General features: G+C 36.9%; 1 long non-coding RNA gene across 1 annotated transcript in view; it reads right to left on the minus strand.

The window, feature by feature from the left end:
* Nucleotides 1–14,616: 14,616 nt before the first annotated feature.
* LOC144293007 (uncharacterized) overlaps nt 14,617–20,153 on the minus strand; it is a 55,975-nt gene continuing 50,438 nt past the window's right edge. The window contains exon 3 of the long non-coding RNA XR_013360437.1: nt 14,617–16,574. This is a non-coding gene — a long non-coding RNA (uncharacterized LOC144293007). The remainder of the gene's footprint in view (nt 16,575–20,153) is intronic.

The raw sequence follows: 20,153 nt of genomic DNA on the forward strand, positions 1-20,153 counted from the left end.
AGTAGAAGATATTGTGCTAAGCAAAGTCAATCAGAGAAAGAGAATTATATGATCTCACTCATATGTGGCATTTAAGAAACAAAACAGAGGATCACAGAGGGAGGGAGGGAAAAGTAAAACAAGACAAAATCAGAGAGGGAGACAAATCATAAGAGATTCTTAATCATAGGAAACAAACTGAGGGTTGCTGGAGGGGAGGTGGATGGAGGGATGGGGTAACTGGGAGATGGACATTAAGGAGGGCACATGATGTAATGAGCACTGGGTGTTATATAAGACTGATAAATCATTGACTTCTAACTCTGAAACTAATAATACACTAAATGTTAATGAATTGAATTAAATTTTAAAAAAGAACTAGAAAATCAGAAGACAATTATTTGATGCTTTTGAAAAAGTTTTTAACAATAAAAAGTAAGATGAATTTTCTCACAATAAGGGAGTACTATATGTATATATATATATATTTTAAATTTAAAACGAACTGTTTCAATTGTCTATTGCTGCATTATGATTATGGATTTGCTCATAATTCTGTAACTTGAGCAGAACTTGGCAGTGACAGCTCTTGGCGCCATGTAATTTGGATAAGGGCAGCTCAGCTAGGGGTTAACTCACATGTTTCCAACTGGCCAGTTCTCTTTATCTTTCTTCTTTCTTTTTTTTAGAGATAGTGTGTGAGCTCATGCCCTTAGGTGAAAGGCCAGAGGAAGAGGGAGAGAGACAATCTTATTTTTTAAAGGATTTTATTTATTTTGTTGACAGAGCGAGAGAGAACAAGCAGGGGGAGCGGCAGGCAGAGGGAGAGAGAGAAGAAGACTCTAAGCTGAGCCTGCTGTGAGGTTCAATTCCAGGACTTTGAGTGGAAGGCAGATGTTTAACAAACTAAGCTACCCAAGTTCCCCAAGAGAGAGATAATCTTAAGAAGCCTCCACACTCAGCATGAAGCCTGATGCAGGGCTCGATCCCACAATCCTGAGATCATGACCTGAGCTGAAAATTAAGAGTTGGACACTTAACTGACTAAGCCACCTGAGCATCCCATTCCTCTTTTTCTCTGTTTGTAACCTCTTTTCCTCCAATGCCTCTCTGTTCATGTGGTTTCTTTTCTTTCAGTGTATTTGACTTTTTTATATCGTAGCTGGCATCCAATAAGGTAAAAATGAATGCTGCAAAGCTTTTTAAGACTTATGCCCATAGATTATACCAAATAATTTCTGCCACATTCAGCTGGACAAAGCAAGTCAAAGAGCCAACTTGAATTCAGGGGAAGAAAGAGGCTCCTGTTTTACTGGGACAGGAGTAATCACTGATAGTCTACTTTGCAGACAATCTACCACACAAGGTTTTGCTCCTCAGTAAGATGTAACAAAGAATTATTTCCCAATAAAAGAATGGTATGAAAACTATCATTGTTTTTTTTCCTATAGCTACATAGCAGTTTAACTACAGAAGTATATCCCACTCTGTTTCTCAAAATTCCAAATATGTGAAGTTTTAGTCAACACTAAATCAGAAAGGATTCTTTCATGAGTTATGGTTTGACTAATGGCCTCTAAAATTATGCATCCAAGCCCCAACCCCTAGAACCCATGTATGTGACCTTTTATGGAAAAGGGGTCTTTGTAAATGTAATTAAGGATGAAGTCATTCTGGATTAACTGAGTGGGCCCTAAATTTAATGACAAGTGTGCTTGTAAGAAGAGGAGAAGACTCAGGAACACAGGGAGAAGAATGCCATGTGGAGGGATCCCTGGGTGGCGCAGCGGTTTGACGCCTGCCTTTGGCCCAGGGTGCGATCCTGGAGACCCGGAATTGAATCCCACGTCGGGCTCCCCGTGCATGGAGCCTGCTTCTCCCTCTGCCTCTCTCTCTCTCTCTCTATCATAAATAAATAAAAAAATAAAATAAAAAAAAAAGAATGCCATGTGGAGACTGGAGAAGCAGAGATTGGAGTTTTGTTTCTACAATACCCGGAGCCTCCAGAAGCTAATAACGCTTGCAAAGATTCTCCCTTAAAGACTTGAGAGGGAATACAGGGAAATACAAATCAAAACCACAATGAGATTCCACCTCACACCAGTGAGAATGGGGCAATTAACAAGGCAGGAAACAACAAATGTTGGAGAGGATGCGGAGAAAAGGGAACCCTCTTACACTGTTGGTGGGAATGTGAACTAGTGCAGCCACTCTGGAAAACTGTGTGGAGGCTCCTCAAACAGTTAAAAATATACCTGCCCTACGACCCAGCAATTGCACTGTTGGGGATTTACCCCAAAAATTCAGATGCAATGAAACGCCGGGACACCTGCACCCCGATGTTTACGGCAGCAACGTCCACAATAGCCAAACTGTGGAAGGAGCCTCGGTGTCCATCGAAAGATGAATGGATAAAGAAGATGTGGTTTATGTATATGATGGAATATTCCTCAGCCATTAGAAATGACAAATACCCACCATTAGCTTCGACGTGGATGGAACTGGAGGGTATTATGCTGAGTGAAGTAAGTCAGTCGGAGAAGGACAAACATTATATGTTCTCATTCATTTGGGGAATATAAATAATAGTGAAAGGGAATATAAGGGAAGGGAGAAGAAATGTGTGGGAAATATCAGAAAGGGAGACAGAACGTAAAGACTGCTGACTCTGGGAAACGAACTAGGGGTGGTGGAAGGGGAGGAGGGCGGGGGGTGGGGGTGAATGGGTGACGGGCACTGAGGGGGGCACTTGACGGGATGAGCACTGGGTGTTATTCTGTATGTTGGTAAATTGAACACCAATAAAAATTAATTTATTAAAAAAAAAAAAGACTTGAGAGGGAGTGTGGCCCTGCTGACACATTGATTTCAGACTTTTGGCCTTCATAACTGTGAGAAAATAAATTTATATTGCTTTAAGCCAACCAGTTTGTGCTAATTTGTTATGGCAACCTTAAGAAACTAATACATAGTTCTTTATCAAACCCTTATTGAAAATATTTTATGAGGCACCTGAGTGGCTCAGTCAGTTAAGCTTCTGCCTTCGGTTCAGGTCATGATCCCAGAGTCTTGGGATTGAGCCCTGTGTCAGGCTCTCTGCTCAGCAGAGAGCCTGTTTCTCTGTCTCCCCCCCACTCATGCTCTCTATGTCTGTCTCTTTTTCAAATAAATAAAATCTTTAAAAAAAAGAAAAAGAAAATATTTTGCAATATACTATTTTTAAAGCTTCCACTTCTAGTTCATCTGATTTTAGATGATCTTCATGCTGCAGAAAGAATGAAAGACTGAAAAAAGTTTCATTTATTTCAAAGTTAATGAAAGCTCTCTTAACAACAAAATTTAAGAATTAATTCCTGAATTGTGCAGATTTCCCTCATTGGTTATATATCTACAGATACAATATCCAAATTTTCTCATCATTTATATTGGCTGGATGCTTACACTGATCCATTCAGTCCCTCACAACACCTTTCTTTGACCCATATAGCATCTCGGTGGTCTTTAATATTTATGGTAAGAAATTAAATAAAAATATTTAATCATATCATGGCTTAAGTCAGTAGTTCTCGAAGGCTGACACTATTACCGACAGCAGCAGTAGCACTTGGGAACTTGTTGGGAATGCAACTTCTTGAATTCTACTCCTGCCCTACTGGATCAGAAACACAGAAATTTGTGTTTGAATAAGACCTCAGGGCAATTCTAATACCACTAATATTTGAAATTGTTTGGGATTCTGCTACTTGCGAATTATGCCTATTAGTCTGATTACGTTTTCTGGCACTGGGGAAATAACCAGAGGATGAGTTCAAAGACCTACTGGACCCACTGTGAGAAAGACTTGAGCTGAAACTCCATTGCTCTCCTGATCTCTGTAAGTCCCTGCTCTCACTGGAGGACCATTGTGACATTTCAAATCTCCTTGAATTAATATCAGTTCTGGAAGCAGTGACCACTAATCTTACAGAAATCTGTTTCCTTTTTTCAATGCACAGTCAACCCAGAGCATGGTGTCATACTGGGGTCTGAATGTTAGTAGTCCCTGCTGCTGGCCGACTGGGCACTCAGCAGTGGCTAAAGCCAGGTCAGCCTCGGTGAGTGGAAGTCAATGTCACTTCCAGGGATTATAGAATTCAAATTTTGAGTTACTATTTAGCAACCAATAAAATTTCTAATTTGCGGATATGCTGAACATAGTTTTTTCCCAATTGATTTCTTCTTCAGATTTCCTTCTCTTTTTAACCTGCCTCACGCAGCAAGTGTTTTTATTAAGGTGGCTACTGTCCAACATCTGGATCTGAAAGGAAACTACAAAAATCCATCAAAACACATTTGCTTGATTCCTGTGGGTTTCTGGGTGGGGAATAAGTTTAAACTCTGTATGAACCTAATGAGGGTAAAATAAGCAAGGACAGAAGAAAGAAACATTAGGTTGGGACTGCAGAAAACCAAACGGTTAGGTTTGTGCCCTGAGCCTTTCTTCTATGACAGCCATACTGTTGGTTCAAAAGGAACTGGTGTACTACACAACCTATCGTGCACTGCAAATACAGGTATTCATTATGTCATAAATATCCCGTAAGCATCACTGAAATCTTTCTTTTTGCCTCTTTGGATGGAAAGAGCTATATAATTAACAGGCTCAATGTCATTCACAGGTGAGTCTACAAAAATAAGCTCTCTCTCTATCCATACTCACTATTTAAGGAATGAGGCATGGGTCAGAATTTAACAGAAGCTAGACTTAGAAGTGTTGCATGGAAGTGTGACGAATTTACCAAAAAAGTTCCAGAATATAATACCAATTATGTGAATTATGGAATTTTGTTACTCTTTCCATACTAGATTTTCAATCTAGTTGCTCTGCTTCTAAGAATGTATATGTAGAAATAATATATCTGAAGAAATGGGGGATTGGAAATAGAGAAATTTGTTTCTAAGCACTTGGTAAAATATTTATCTAGTCTCTTCCAGAGGTTAAAAGTTAATCGATGTTTAGTAATATGTGATAACAAGCTCCAAGTCTATAGCAAAGAAACCCTTCATATTTTTTATGTCATCTCTTTATATAGCAATTTTATGAACCACATTTCACTGAAACCATGATGCTACCAATTATAAAATACATCGTTTTATATACCACTAGGAAGAAAAAAGTTGCCAATTCTATCATGTTATGTTTTTAAATTTATACTCTTTGAAAGAGCTCTTTGGGACATATTCAGACCCAGATTTTTATCATATGTAACTCTCATGCTTATATCAAATGAAAAATGCTACCACGTTGGTGAGGATGTGGAGAAAGGGGAACCCCCTCTTGCAATGTTGGTGGGAATGCAAACTGGTGTGGTCACTCTGGAAAATAGTGTGGAGGTTCTTTAAGAAGTTAAAAATAGAGCTACCCTCTATGACCCAGCAATTGCACTACTGGGTGTTTACCTCAAAGATACTGATTTAGTGAAATGCCAGGACACCTGCCCCGCAATGTTCACAGCACCAATGTCCACAATAACCAAACTGTGGAAGGAGCCACAACGTCCTTTGACAGATGAATGGATAAAGAAGATGTGGTCTCTATATATACGATGGAATATTACTCAGCCATCCAAAAGGATGAATACCTACCATTTATCTTGGCATGGTTGGAACTGGAAGGTATTATGCTGAGTGGAATAAGTCAATCAGAGAAAGACAATTATCATATGGTTTCACTCATATGTAGAATATAAGAAATACTGAAAGGGACTCTAAGGGGAAGGAAGGAGACTGAATGGGGAAAAATTAGAGAGGAAGACAAACCATGAGACACTCCTAACTCTGGGAAACAAAAGGTTGCAGAAGGGGAGTTGGGTGGGGGATGGGGTGACTGGGTGACAGGCACTAAGGAGGGCACATGATGAGATGAGCACTGGGTATTATACATATGTCAGCAAATTGAATTTAAATAAATTATAAAAAAGAAAAGAAAATGTTACCAAAAAAGTTGCTTATCATTCCTAAAACTTCTTCCCTTTCAGAGTTCAACTCCTCCAAATTAGAGATGTCGATGCCCATGTTTTCCCTCATACCACCTTTGGGGCATCAGGAGATGTGTTGTTACATCACATGCTAAGAAGAGGGTCCACTCTTGTGTCCGGGCTTTTCTTCCAGACTACCAACATCTGCTTTTCAAGTGTTTGATGCTGACATTAAAAAGTCTACCAGAAGGAATCAGTGGAATATTTTCAAATAATTAGGGCTCACATTACTTTTTAAATGAGTATTTAATATTTGCTGACTAAGGTGTTCAGAGCTGAAGCTGTCTAGTCATGCCATCAGACACAGCAACAAAGTCATTATATTTATTGTTGAGCTTTTCCTTTTGCTCTCCCAGTGCTTGTCCACAAAATTAAATAAAAAGTAGCATGCTTGATCAGTAATGGAGAGTCTTTAATCCATCAATTTCATACTTGATAGGTATCCCACTTCATTTTCCCTCTCACTATGAACCCTAGAGGAGTCTCTTTCTGGTCAGAGAAATGTCTTTCTTGTTTCATGTTCCTTTGAGGGAGGGATTCTATTCTGTCCATTTTTTCTCTCCCTCCACCAGGCTTTCGACTAGTGGTATATTACTGACATGACTAGGTGAATTGCTAAGCCCAAATTCACCCATATGCAGGCAATGACAATGATTTCCCAACTGCATCCCGGTCCTTAGTAACTATAAAGGGGTAAGATGCCATCAGCTAGATGGCTGGCATGGCTCAGGGCTACCAATTTTAGACATTAAGTGTCAAAATGTGGGGAAAAGTGTGAATTTTAGAATATGTTAAAAAAAGTAATTGTTTGATTTTAGATTTTCTCAAGGGCAGTGATCTTGACTTCTGCATCTCTTCATTCCTGGTATCTAATGGTGATGTGTGCAATTATGTTTGGTGAATGAATAAAGCGTTCACCCATGGCCAGAAAAATGCTGATAATGCATATCAACAAAGCATTAACTCTCTTTTTTGCTTTCCTAAAGATAGAAAATAAGTACTTAAGTGGAGATTTTTCTTTAAATAAGAATATTCCTTTCCTATAGCAGTCACGAATTAAAAGTAGAGCTTTATATGTGTCCTAAGTACTATCCTCAAAATTAAGTGGTGAAAGCACCACTATGAGAAGGAGCCCCTTCCTCTACAGTGTCCCTCCAGCACTCTCTTGACAAGGCCTAATACCGTCCAGCTGGCAAGGAGAAATGTTTACAGGGTCCAGCCCAGTATCACAAAGCAGGGCAAGTGGGAGTAGATTTGGAGCTGGCATAGCAGAAAATTATATTTTATTAACATATAAAAACAACTGGCTAAATATAATTTGTCAAAACATCTCATATATCCTGTGAACTTTCAAGCAAGTTGGAAAGAGGCAAATCTGTGCAGATGTTTTGTCACTGTTAAGATGTGAAGAAAATCATGTATAACAATGTACTTTTGCAATAACTATTAGCCACAATAATGGCTCTCCAGATGTCTTATGTGGAGATTCAATAGTTCCTTTTACTTTTCTTCTTAGTGAACCACTCGTCTTTACATTCAAACAAACCAATATTTGTCACTGAGCACGGGGAGCAATGATTCAAGTTGACCGAACTCCCTGCCTCATCTTACCCTCAAAAATCTGTCTCATTATTCAACCTTCTGTGAATATAGATTTTAACTTATTCAAATTGCTGTTTTCAAAGGAAACGTTCTCAATCAGTGTAATCATTCAGGATGAAGTAAGGAGGTAAAATGATACCAGTGATTACTGTGAGCAGGGCAATTTTAACATAAAAACATAGTAACAGGGGATTAGCTACAAAAGGGATAAAGAGAACTCTAAAAAATAAGCAGTGTAAAGAACACTCATCGCTCTTGGGCTGTGGGAAACAGCTCAAGAAAGAAGCAAACTGAGAGGAGCATTCCACTCCATCCTCAAGCATGGATGAGACTTGCCAAGAAGCCACCCACTGGGGTCCAGCACACCACTGATCAAGAAGCTGCCCACGTCCAGGAAGTGTCCTTGGCAAGGAAGCCATCCTCAGCAGCTGTGCCTCAAGATCAAGAAGGAAAGCATCAGTGTAAGGAGAAGAAGCTCCCTTCCTCTTAGAGTGTCCGTCCAGCACTCTCCTGACAAGGCTTTGCATTGTGTCCACTGGCTCGGAGAAATGTTTATAGGGCGCAGCCCCAGTATCACAAAGCAGGTCAAGAAGGGTGGATTTGGAAATGAAAGACAATAAATCGACAACTGGCATAATCAGCATACCTTTTTGTTCTTCCAAGAATGTTGCAAACACTCTAACTTTAGAGCCATTCAATACCTAGTATAGACTGGTGGGAGAGAAGGGGAGACCGGTTACTGCGAATCGCCTGGGCCTTAGTGTCCAGCAATGCCGTCATGCTCACGAGCATCCTGTCTCTTCTCCATTCCCTGAAAATAGTCATTTAAAAATTATTTCCTCATGTCTCTACTCTTCAGCCTCGTCCATTGTTTCTAATGATTTTGTTGCTTATTTTAAAGAGAATTAAGGAAATCTTCAGAACAAAACTCACTCATCTTCATATGCTTACAACAAACAGGTGCATCTATTGCAAACTTTGCTCCTTCCCTCCTGTCCTGGAGGAAAAAGTGTATTTTTCCTTTATAATGCTTATTCTAGCACCTAATTCCCTAGGCCCCATCCCTCCCATATCTCCATGTGCTAGGTTTTATCAGTTTTATTCTTTTTTTTTTTTTTTTTAGGGATGAAGATGGGGTTTGCTTTTTATTATAAAAGAAAAAGTAACTCCTCGGGAATCTTAACAATGGAAAGGAGCATCCCACACTCAGAATAGACACTAGGATACAAAATGACAAATGTTCTGACTCCAGGGCTGTCCCCATGACCTCATAGAGCAGAGATAGGAAGGAGACAGCCAAAGCAAATGGGTGATTCTGTAAAAACGAAGACTCAGAAAAACCCTACAACAGGATTAAAATCTAAACTTCAAAAAAAATAAAAAATAAAAAATAAAATAAAATCTAAACTTCTGTTTTGCTTTTTTAAAAAATGTAATATATCAAAAGGCCTGCTTTAGTGACATGCTAGTCCCATCAGAAAATAATCCCAATAACCTCTTGTCAGTAACATGCAAGTTGACCAGCCAACTCTTTATTTCTAAACCTCTATCAGTTTTATTCTTGTTTACTTTCCCTTTCCTGAAGTGTTTCTAAAATTGTGGTCTTTCCAATATACATCTCACATTCACCTGGCAGATTTAGTTAAAAACAGATTCCAGTGCTTCACCTCAAACCTACTAAATCAGCAATTCTGTGAGGCAGAACTCAGAAATCTCTTTTATCTGAGTGTCCTTGACAATATATTTGCACATGCTAAATTTTGAGAACTAGTGATATATACTTTTGGTTTGTTTGTTTTCATGCTTATTACATTAAAAATAGCCACTGGCTCTTCTCTCCCTCGATTTTTATTTGATCTTTCTTTTCCCTTTCGTTCTTTTAAAAGTATAGTTCATGGTGGCTTACAGAGTAGACTAAGATTCATTATCTGCCTTTCACTTCCAAGATGCTAGATATATCCTCCTAGGTCATCATGACATTTCTTGTGATAAATTCAAAAGATTTTTTTCTAACTTTTCAACTCTTTTGTAACTAGATTTCTGCAGTGTTTGACACTGATCTTTCCTTTACCTTGGCCTTTTTTTTTCTTAATTTCTTCCTACTTCTTTATCTTATGCCTTTATCCTATGCCTAAGCTCTAACTTATCTGCCTATCTCTTAAATATTGATGTATCTACGGTTCTACATCTGACAGCTTGCTTCTCTTCCTACACACTTCCTAAGTAATTTTCTGAACCTCTGTAGGTATCTGTACCTACCACTTACATAATAATGTAAGCTAAGATTTCTCTTCTAAACTTCATACCCATGTTAAATTCAGCTAAATCCTGGAGAGCTTTACCTAGATGTTCCATTCTAAACTCAATGAGTTCCAGTTTTAGGTCTGGCTTTCTTCTTTCAAGCCCCAATGTTTCTTCCTCCACCTTTGTGAGTAATACTATAATCCCTCCAGATTTTAGAGTAATTCTGGATCCTTTCTCTCCCTCAGCTCATGTCCAATAGTCACACAAGCTATGAATATCTCCCTTTTAACTATTTTTTTTGCATTGTCACAATTTTATTTTAGACTACATCACATGTAATGCAGAAAGCTACTATATTTTCTTGCTCTCCAACTTTGCTCTTCTTCTAATATACTTTCCACATCGTCCACAGTTTTTTCTAAATATCAAATGTGATTATTGTCACATCCCCATTTAAAAAGTGTTTCCACATACTGTACCGCCAAGAAATACAAGATAAAATTTTGCAAAATCTACAATTTTAATACAATTAAAAATATAAAATACCTAAAAATGAATAGTCCAAATGATGTGCAATTCTCTATAGAGAAAAACATTATTTAAAAACAGATAAGACCTAAAGAAATGGAAGATACATGGGTAGAAATGTTCAATACCTTGTAAACTTGTCATTTCTCTCAAAATCCATTCATACATTCATACAAACTCAATGAATACACCAGGGTCGTTTTGTAAAATTTTACAAGCTGTTTCTAAAATTTATGAAAATGCAAAGATTCAAGAATAGTCAAAGTGTCTTAAAAAACATGTTAAGATGATTATTTTCTACTTTTATTCAAAACTTGTAAAACTAGAACAAGACTGTGGAATGTTAGCCAAAGAATAGATAGGTACACAAATATTGTTTGGTGATAAAACCATTTTTACTTTCATTCTTGAAAAATTTTTTTGTATATTTTTTATTGGAGATCGATTTGCCAACATATAGCATAATACCCAGTGCTCATCCATTCTTGAAATTAATAAGTTCTGCCTTTCTCTTCTTTTTTTCTCATTGATCTCTCTCCCCAAAGTTTATCAACTTTATTAGTCTTTTTAAAGAGGATACTTTTGGTTTATTTCCTATTTTCTAGTTTGCATTTGTTTTCTAATTAATTAAAAGTGAGTTTAACTTGTTCATTTTCTATATTCTTAAAATAGATACTTAGATAACTTATTTTCAGCCTTCTTTTCTTGTTCGTTCTGATTTCTTCTTTTACTCGAAATTGCTTAGAAATATGTTATTAAAAAAAGAATCATTATTTCAGAAAGTCAATGTTAGAAAGGAAGTTCTCTGGTAGCTGGTTGGATGCTTTGTTGGTAATGTTTTATTCTTTTTAAAACAAGTTGTCTTGCCTTCTCTTTTTTTTTTTGTCTTGCCTTCTTTGAAATTAAACATTTTAATAAAAGAAAAAATGTTATTAAATTTCTAAATATTTGGGTAACTATATATTTTATTGTTACCTTTTGCTTTTGATTCCTAGAGTACCTACAGTGTGGTAGGGGAACATCCTCTGAATGATTTGAATCCTTTGTAATTTGTTGGAAATTGTTTTATGGCCCAGCACATGACCAATTTTGGTAATTGTTCATATGCTCTGAAAAGAATGTGCATACTGTCATTGGTGGGTGCAGTTTTCTGCATATGCCACTTAGTCAATATGGTCAATCATGTTTTCTGATATTTATATGCTTACTAATTTTTAAAGGTTGGTCTATCAGCTACTGAGAGAGGCATGTTTAAGTTCACCACTGTACCTATGAGTTTATCTTTTCTCCTAAATTATGCCAATTTTTGTTGTAAAGTGATTAGTTACCAGGTACAAACAAATTTTGAATTGTTTTCTTTCTGGTAGATTTATGTGGTTAGCAAAATCAAATGTCTGTTATTGACTCTATTAACATTTTTTGCCCTAAAGTTCATTGTATCTGATATTACTAAAAGTATACAAAGAATATCTTTTTCTATCCTGCTGCAATCTTTTTATATTCTTACATTTAAAACTTGTATCTTTTGAATGGATAAAGAAGATGTGGTCTATGTATACAATGGAATATTACTCAGCTATTAGAAATGACAAATACCCACCATTTGCTTCAACGTGGATGGAACTGGAGGGTATTATGCTGAGTGAAGTAAGCCAGTCGGAGAAGGACAAACATTATATGTTCTCATTCATTTGGGGAATATAAATAATAGTGAAAGGGAATATAAGGGAAGGGAGAAGAAATGTGTGGGAAATATCAGAAAGGGAGACAGAACGTAAAGACTGCTAACTCTGGGAAACGAACTAGGGGTGTTGGAAGGGGAGGAGGGCGGGGGGTGGGAGTGAATGGGTGACGGGCACTGGGGGTTATTCTGTATGTTAGTAAATTGAACACCAATAAAAAATAAAAAAAATAAAAATAAATAAAAAATAAATAAAAAAAATAAAACTTGTATCTTTTAAGGAGCATATAGTTTAGTGTTGTTTACTTATTCAGTATGGAAATCTTTGTTTTTTAACTTGAATATTTAGTATATTCATAATGCAATTATTGATAATATTGCTTTTATATCTACCAACTATTTGTTTTCTATTTATACAATTTGTTTTATGTTTCACTGATCAAGTATCTTATTATTCTAATTTTCCCTCTCTTAACTTGTAAGGTATGTAAATACAGGAATAGATGTATATATTTTATGTAGCTTCATATATCTAAATATATTTACATATAGATACATAGTTATGTTTATAGATAGGTATAGGTATAGTTACACTATATATTTCTATTTATCCACACACATGCTATATATATTTATATATACATATAGTTACCTCAGAAATTACTATATGCATCCTTTGAAACTTAGACTTATTATCATCTCATATAATAGTTTTTACTCTATTTAACAATGAGAAAAGTTATGATTTTTTAAACTTCTTTTAACATCCTCTGACATTTTGTTACTATTACGCATTTAATTCTCTACATGTTAAAATCCCCAAATATTGCTATTTAGTTTTTATTATAATTTTTTTATATTTATACATGCATTTTCCAATATCACTGATATTTTTCCTTCTCACATTTTTGTTCTTTTGTCAGGGATCATTTTACTTCTGTCTTAAGAATCCCCTGTAGTGTTCATTGTAATGTTTTTGCTGATAGTAAATCCTGTTTTTGTCCATTTGAAAACTCTTTATTTCTTTTGCAACTATAAATAATAGATATTTCTAAAGCAGTTATTTTCTTTCATCATTAAATGTGTCATTACACTGTCTTCTGGCTTCCATCATTTCTGTTAAGGAATCAGCTGTCCACCATATTGTTACTGTTTTAAAAGTAATGCAGTTTTTTTAAAAGATTTTATTTATTTATTCATGAAAGACACACAGAAAGAGAGAGAGGCAGAGACACAGGCAGAGGGAGAAGCAGGTTCCATGCTGTGAGCCTGATGCAGGACTCAATCCTGGGACTGCAGGATCATGCCCTGGGCCAAAGGCAGGCACCAAACCGCTGAGCCACCCAGGGATCCCCTTTCTCTTTGCATACTTATAATGATTTTTTTCTTTCATTTTCAGCAGTTTGATTCTGACGTGTCAAAGTGTGGCTTTCATTGTATTTACCTTGCTTGGACTTTATACACTTCTTTTTTTTTTTTTTTTTTTTTTTTACTTTATACATTTCTTGATTATATTATTTATCTCTGGTCAGATTTATACAATTTTGGAAAGATTATCTTTTGAAATACTAATTTTTTCCTATCATTTGTCTTATTCCCTTCTGGAACTCCAATTTCTTATATGATAGACCTTCCCTGAAACATCAGTTAAGAAATATGTTTCCAGAAGAAGGAAATATAACCTAAAAAAAGAACTTCAAAGCAAGAATCAGTGGTAAATAAAGGAGCTGACAAATATTGGGGTAAATATGAATAAGAATTTATACATAAAGTATTATAATTATTATTTACAACTTATTTAAAGTATTTTGAGAGAGGAATAAAAATACTGATTAACATTCAACTTTCCAGAGTCGCATGTGTGTGTTTAAAATGTACGACTGCTGGGATCCCTGGGTGGCGCAGCGGTTTGGCGCCTGCCTTTGGCCCAGGGCGCGATCCTGGAGACCCGGGATCGAATCCCACGTCGGGCTCCCGGTGCATGGAGCCTGCTTCTCGCTCTGCTTCTCTCTCTCTCTCTCTCTCTCTCTCTGTGACTATCATGAATAAACAAATAAAATCTTTAAAAAAATAAAATAAAATGTAAGACTGTTTATTTACAAGGAGAAATAGAACAAAAGCTTTAAAAGTGTTATTGGGTTTTTAAATAAAACAATCTACTAAAGCTTGAAAGGAGGGGAAAATGGAGCACAGAGTAAAAGCAGATAAACAGAAATCACAAAATAAGATGGCAAAAATAAATGACGAATATGTCAGTTAAACTGAATTTGGCAGTTAAATAATGCAAAATATTTAATGCAAAATAAAAACTAAGGTTGGATTCAATAAAATGAAGCAATATTCTATTTAAAAGAGACACATTTAAAATATGAATATGCAGAAAGATTATAAGTAATAAAATATATACCATGCATTCAGTAATCAAAAGACATTCTATTGCAGAAGTCAGCAAAATTTTTCTGTAAAGGGCCAGATAAATATTTTTGGCTATATGTCACAACTACTGAACTCTGCAGGTGTAGTAAGAAAGCAGCCACAGACATTACGTAAACAAATGAGCATACATGTGTTCCAGTAAGACTTTTATTTTTTACAAAAACATGTGATAGGTCATATTTGGCCAATGGGCCATAGTTTGTGACCTTTGGTCTATTGAAAAGTCATCATTATGGGCCTAACATATATACTAAGGAATATTTTAAGATACAAAGAAATAAATTAAGATATCATGGTTTTATAAGAAAAATTAATCTCAGAAGTTGGAATAGGTATTCAGTAAAAGAGAGGAAAAGGAACTAGCAAAAATGGTAGATAGCCTGAATTTTTACCCTCTTCCTCATCATTAACTCATCATTTCTTCCCTTTTCCCTCATTCCCACCTCATACCAGTTCTAGACAAAGTAAAAATTAGGACATAGGCTTAGAGAGTGATTTCAGACAGCAGAGTTTATAAGACTAGAATCCCCAAGACGCATATGATGGAATGTAAGTGATCTTACTGGCTTACAATTCTGGGGCAGTGTTTAGCCAGCCACCTTTACGATATCACAGCTTGTGATAAAAGAGATTCCTAAAACTAACTGACTCCACAAGCATCCATGGGTAATTATTTAGGAAAAGATCAGAGGACACCAATACCATGTATACTTAGCATTATAATAATAAACTATAAACCCTGTGTAAAAGTTACTTACTGTCTCTTAATTATCATTTTTACCACTAGGTGGCCTTCATCCAAAGTTGTATTTACCCAGGAAGATGGCTTAGAAGTTGCAAACTGACAAGGCCTGACTCTCACCCACAAACGTGTTTTGATTGGCCCAAGATGTTTTCAAAAATTTGTAGTACTGGTCTATGTTTAAGATTCGAGAGTTCCATGTTATAAAACTGTATTTCTTGCCTCTCTACCTGCCAACGGCCGGTAGAGACTGACTCTACCAAATCCTTTCTATAAGGAGAGCATGTGTTCTCACATGAGGCCCTGCTTATTTTTTTCATCTTGTCTGCTTTAATCACTTATAATCCCATCTGGCCTCTATAGTTGTTTAGCTGTGTGATCTGTACATTATAGTTGTACCGGAAAGTCTCAAGCAATAGCTATTTATTCAACAAAACCAAACCAAACCCAAGAAAAATATAACTTAATACTGAAGTGTATTTCAGAAATATAGATGTAAAGTCAAAAGAGAAGAAATAAGGCAGAAATTAAGATCTGGTTACTACCTTATGGAAATAATACTGAATTAATGAAAGTAAAGGAGGCTTAGAGCAAGGTAAGCAGCAAGACATCATAAAAAGGTAAAAAACCAACAGCATACAGCAAATGTCAGTTGACTGAATCCAGTACTGGGCTAAGCATTTGATATAGATTCATGCATTAAATTCTTAAAATCATTCTATGAGGTGTGTTGTTTCCTTCATATTATACAGATAAGAAAGGTGTGTCCCAGAGTTTACATAACTTCTCCAAAGTCAAACACAGTAAGTGGCAGAAGTCGGTTTAAGCCCAGGTAAGTCTGAAGCAAAGGCCAAGCTTTTAGTTTCTACTCTAAGGCCCTTGCTGCAGAGAAATTATGTGGTAATTAGGTAGGCATGTAGTTTGGTTTGCTTTGCCATTCACACTGGATCTTTGTGAGCCCTAAAACTGGTTATCCTGATTTTCTCTGTTGAGTGACATCATTCCAGAAGGCAGACAGTTAGGAGTGCCCCTCTGTCTTCTCCATTTTGAAGAAAAGAAAAGGCTCCCTTTCAGGTAGCGCCATGGTCCATCTGGATGCAATCCTTCTTTTCCTTCTCTCTCAAGGATTCTCCTTCCTGTGAGAACTCCAAAACACCCAGTGATGCTTACCCAGGCTGAAAGAACCAGAAAATCTGCTCCCTCAGTGGCAGAAGCCATTCTTTTTTTTTACAGTTGCTGCCACACGGTGTCGCTATTGAAACACAGGGAACACAGCCACCCAGGTAGGGTTCCTGCTGCTTCATGTTGTTGCTGAGTCCCGGACAGGTGCAGTGGCAGGAAACCACTGCAAAAAAAAAAAAAAAAAAGCTTTGGTGTTTGGTGACCTACAACCACTATTGCCATCCATCATTTATCCACAGGGAGAAGAAAACTCTCCTTAGTATCCTTTTCCACTATGATAATTCTGCGCCATTGTAGGCCTGAGTACCCCCATGACTTCAGTCTTATTTATGAGACTAATTGAGTATACATATAAAGACATTTTTACAAGATCCACACTAAATTTCTGGGGTGGTTGAATTTGGAGGGATTTTTAGTCACAGCCATGTAATTGCTTACAATTACCACTCTACCCTCCTACCTTCTTTACTAACCTCTAATGTGAAAGAACTTCCTCTCTATCTTTGTCTCAATGACCATCCCCTTTTTCATCAAAAGTAGAACAACAGAGCATTTTCTCATATGCATGTTGGCCATGTCTATGTCTTCCTCTGTGAGATTTCTGTTCATGTCTTTTGCCCATTTCATGATTGGATTCTCTGCATCACTTGCCATCAGGGAAATACAAATCAAAACTACAATGAGATACCACCTCACACCAGTGAGAATGGGGAAAATTAACAAGGCAGGAAACCACAAATGTTGGAGAGGATGCGGAGAAAAGGGAACCCTCTTACACTGTTGGTGGGAATGTGAACTGGTGCAGCCACTCTGGAAAACTGTGTGGAGGTTCCTCAAACAGTTAAAAATAGACCTGCCCTACGACCCAGCAATTGCACTGTTGGGGATTTACCCCAAAGATACAAATGCAATGAAACGCCGGGACACCTGCACCCCGATGTTTATAGCAGCAATGGCCACGATAGCCAAACTGTGGAAGGAGCCTCGGTGTCCAACGAAAGATGAATGGATAAAGAAGATGTGGTTTATGTATACAATGGAATATTACTCAGCTATTAGAAATGACAAATACCCACCATTTGCTTCAACGTGGATGGAACTGGAGGGTATTATGCTGAGTGAAGTAAGTCAGTCGGAGAAGGACAAACATTATATGTTCTCATTCATTTGGGGAATATAAATAATAGTGAAAGGGAATATAAGGGAAGGGAGAAGAAATGTGTGGGAAATACCAGAAAGGGAGACAGAACGTAAAGACTCCTAACTCTGGGAAACGAACTAGGGGTGGTAGAAGGGAAGGAGGGCGGGGGGTGGGAGTGAATGGGTGACGGGCACTGGGTGTTATTCTGTATGTTAGTAAATTGAACACCAATAAAAAATAAAAAAAATTTAAAAAAAATTAAAAAAAAAAAGTAGAACAACATTCCTTTATGGCAACACTCGACCTTGTTACAAAAGTATGGTTCATCTGGATTCAGTGAACTTTATGCCTATTAATCTCTCTATTGTTCAATAGAATTACTCTGCTGGATTCAATCACCTTGGCTTCAGAGATTTGATGTGGACTATTTGAAGCATCCTCAGTAGTTCAATGCCAAGTGGATGATCCCCAAATCCCTTCTTGGTAAAAAATAATTGATGTGATTATTATTTGCCATCTAAGAGCTAGGGGAGTATGCTGTGGAACAACAAATGATATTTAAATGAAGTTTCCATTTCTGCAAAATATTTTTCTCTTATAATCCCACTATATGCCAGTGTTCTTACTCATGAAAATATTTCTGTATCTTTAAGTACAGATATGAGATAAAGAGTAAATATGAAGAAAATGCTGAGCATGGATTTGAGGATCATCAAACGATTAGATCAGAAACAACCTTGGTAAATTTCCATTTTGTTCTGGACATAGAGTAATACAGACATATATTCAACCGTCAACTAATCTGAACAAAAAGAAATTCATAAATAACCCAAAGTCAAAGTTGAAATAAACTATGCATCATCTTCTACTGCTTCCCAACTCCCTTCTACCAACCTAGAAGCAGCCTATCTCCAAGGTTTGGCTCAAATTTCCCTAAAGCCACCATCCTTGCTCTGGTCCTCTGGGGAAAGGAGAGGGAGGTCTAGTGAATATTGGTGGCAATAATAACTGATTACTGTCTAATTTCTGAGTCCTGCTTCATTATCCTTTAAGTAGGAATTCGATTACTCTATCCCATTGTAATTGAGAAGTACCTGTATCCTAATCTCTGATCTCCCAGGAAGTAGAACTGCATATCCCCTCTAGTCAATCAGTTCTAGAAGTAATTAGCCAAGGAAATCATTTTAAAAAATTAGTACATTGATTAATTTCCCTAGGAATTAAGAAAAATAATTTCTTGAGAAGTCATATATCTTTAAAATGGAGGGTATTAAGTAACTAATACTTTTTACATCAATGATACAACCCCTCCCAAAGCAAAAAGGGAGAGTTTAGCATTCTAGAAAGTTCTTATAGACCATGATATTCAAAGTTTGATTTTTTTCAGTTACAGATAAGGAAACTCATTGTTATCAACATTAATTTTCTCATCTGTTAAATGAAGGGCTCCAAATGATTTGACCTCAATTGCAGGGTTAGTTACTGGGGTGGAAAAAAAGTTCCTATCTAAGGCACTTTCTATTACCATACATTGCATTAGAACTAATCAGTCATTGTCTTCTAAAACCACTCCCCCCCCCCCCCCCCCCCCCAGAAATCAATGATATTCCACATTAGAATTCCAGGATACAGCTTTTAGAACATTTGGCTGGAGCTGAGAAGGAAAGTTGCTGGCATTGCGGCTATTCTTTTGTGGTTTACAGGCAATCCAAACAACAGTTGTGTGCTGTTATATTTCAGTTCTCAAAGACTGGTGGGATCCCATGTTATGGTATGCTTAAAATAAAAACAGAGAGACCTCCTTTCTGAGGCTGTGGGATGACATGCAGTTTTGTGCCACTTCATCAGAACTTGGGTCTTTTGACCAGAGCGTTTATTACAAAGTGCAGTAAAGCACAACACAACCACAAGAGAAACATTAGAACTCTCTCTCCCTTGTGAATTAGTCTAAAGAGATTTTCCTTCAGAAATCACATGTCTGCCTCTGTGCTCACTATGCCCTACCCTCAGTCTCACTGAATTAATCTTCCATAGGCTTCTGCAAAGAAAAAAGCCCCACTGAGTTGGAAAGCAGGGAAATACACATTGTATAGCCTTTTTCACTGAATATCTACCCTTCTTTGGAAGGCAAACTGTGTTATTGAGTTATCTTTAGGAGTGAGAGTTGGGTTGGAAGAGATGCATTCAGATTTAGTTCCAGTGAATTTGAAGTAGAGGACAGAACATGTAAACAAAGATCTCCTTTGGTGACTGGGGAAAAATTGAGCAATATGTTGGAGTTAGAAAAACTGAAATAAAGGAATTTATTGTGTGGGGAGTTAATTCACATACACACAGAAGGCTTCTGAAAGTCTGTCACTAGCTTTCCAATCAGTTCTTGTACCACCCACTGGTTTAGGTTCATGATGGCCTACTTTGCATCTCTATTCTTTTTCTGTGACCCTGAGACGGTAAGGAATTTCAATTTGCCCTTTTTAAATTTTAATATTTATTTTCCCCTTATTCTTAAAAGAAAAAAAAAAAAAGAAATGTCGCACTTGGCTGGAACTTCGATTACATGGTTGCCTGAGGCTGGGTTGGAGCTGGAAAGTTGCAAAATAA

The sequence above is a fragment of the Canis aureus genome, chromosome 21 (genome assembly GCF_053574225.1).
Source record: "Canis aureus isolate CA01 chromosome 21, VMU_Caureus_v.1.0, whole genome shotgun sequence".
NCBI lineage: Eukaryota > Metazoa > Chordata > Mammalia > Carnivora > Canidae > Canis > Canis aureus.